Genomic DNA, 2,415 nt, shown 5'->3' with positions numbered 1-2,415 from the left:
TTTCTCTTTCTCTCCTTCTCCCTTGCTCTCTGTCTCTCGCCCTCGCTCTCTCGCCCTCCCTCTCTCCCTCTCTCGCCCTCTCTCTCTCTCTCTTGTCATAATCTAATCCGGAACCTTCTGAGGCCGCCTCGGGTGGCAAGCAAGCGGCCGCGCCGCCGTCACAAAGCGCGAGCCCGCGCTCTTGTAAACCGAGAAGCCTGCGACTTACAGCAGCTGATCCGAGTGATTTGCATTTCAATTCCCGACAGGCAGTTCAGTAAAAAAAAAACACACACTCGCGAGCAAATGAGCGATTTGTACATAGGTGCTAGATGATATGCTAGATAAGATGATATTATGTGCTAGCCACGCGTGCGTGCTTTGCTTTACTCATCCGCAATGTAATCCTGATAACGATTTCTCTTTCATATATGTATGCACGCTATATATAATACTGCGTGCGTACGTCGCAAGCACACCAGCAAACCAAACAGCACAACACGCGCGACAACACGCACGCACGGTTGCTCGTAAACGTTTGTCGTTGTGCGTGGTTAATTGTAAGACTATAAATTATATAGTTGACAGAACGCTCGCGTTTCATCTTTATTTTCACCTTCTTTATACGCTCTTGATCTTATTTATGATTACGTTCTATTTTTAGTTTCTAATATCACCCCGGTTTTCGTTGAAATGCGATTAAAATTATGCTTCGCGAAGCTTACTTTCTGCGCGTGACCAACCAAACAATCTTTCTTTTCTATAAAGATGTACGCGTGTGTACACGAGCACATTCGCATTCCACATTAACAGAAATGCGCGCGTACACACAACGTGCCATTATTTATATGCGACCATTCGCTAACTTTCAAAAAATCGTATAACGTATAACACGCACATTTATATCAATATGAACGCGTGTGTCAGTTCTTCAAATGTTTCGCATTAAATCTAAAAGCTTTCTCTGCACACGCTGCGCACGACAATAATGCGCGGGAGTTACACCCTCGACATGCTAACTAAACGCACTACCTGCCCGCACGTTTCAAAGCATATATATATGTGTATACGTATATATACCGAATACGGTCAATCCGTGTATATTTATATTTCACGACAACGGACGTCGCCGCCGCTCTCATCTCACACACGCTGAACATTTTCGCTTTGAAAGCACCAAATCGGGTAACACGCGCGTTCGCGGAATTAACGAACGACATGCCGGTCGACCGCGCGAAATGAAATTTTCCACATTAGAAATTCATTCGCTGGGACCGTTGTCGCACATGCAGATGAAAGCGTGTTTGCCTAGCGCTTAACCGCCGCCTAAGCCACGCGAATGTATGAAAAATTTATCCAGCAAATGGGAAAGATTTATCTCGAAACTGCATTATTCATGCGAGAAAACACATGATACACACACACATGCACGCACGCACGCACGCACGCGCACGCACGCACGCACGCACGCACGCACACACACACACACACACACACACGCGCGCGCGACTGGTTGAATTTTTCCCCCTATAACCCTTTCAGGTATAGACGTGGTGGAAAGGTAAGTTAGAATCGGTAGGTTTCACATTGTGTAGTACTGTACTGGTAAGCCTACGCATGATTAACTCGCGAAGAATCGTTTACTTGACCAGACACCGCGAAGAAGAAAATTTATCAAGAAACTAGTCCTTGATTAATTTAATCACCAGTGCATGGATTTTACTAACCGCATATAACGGTTACTGACAATAATTCCAAGCAAATTCACCCGTGGATGAATTTAATTATGAGAACATGGATTTTACTTACAAACTAATAGGCTGTGACAATAATTCCAACGCGAATTCTTCCGTCGAATGAATTTGATCATTAGTGCAAGGATTTTACTCGAACCAACCGAAGGGTTATTGGCAGCAACTTTACACTGTTATTTTACTGACTATAGTTACTGCAAACACATGCGCCAGGTGTCTGTTGCATAAGCACTTGAGCCGTTTCAATAATAAAATAATAGTAAAAAAACAAGAATTGTATTGAATACTGAAGCATTGATGTTCATCTACAATAATCACACATCTACAACAGATTCACTCCACATGCATATAAATAATATAAAGAGTCCATATTATAAAATTTCCCATTATATGGACTCTTGATAATATGCTACGGCATCTTGCTACGTAGTAACATGTAAGTGGACGGATACTAACATGTATGTTAGAGTATAGATTCATTGCGCTCCATATGGTGCGTCAATGGTTATACTGTGGAATCTCTCTAAGTACTATGAGTACTGAGTAGTGGGCGGACTTAAACGCTGTAGCATGTTGCTGACTGGCTCTATATATAAGCACGTCTCTCTCTCTATTTCTCTCTCTTTCTCACGCTCTCTCTCTCTCTCTCTCTCTCTCTCTCTCTCTCTCCCTCTCTCTCTCT

The sequence above is a fragment of the Priapulus caudatus genome, unplaced genomic scaffold, assembly GCF_000485595.1.
Source record: "Priapulus caudatus unplaced genomic scaffold, Priapulus_caudatus-5.0.1 Scaffold628, whole genome shotgun sequence".
NCBI classification, from domain to species: domain Eukaryota; kingdom Metazoa; phylum Priapulida; class Priapulimorpha; order Priapulimorphida; family Priapulidae; genus Priapulus; species Priapulus caudatus.
This window is presented reverse-complemented; position numbering follows the sequence as displayed.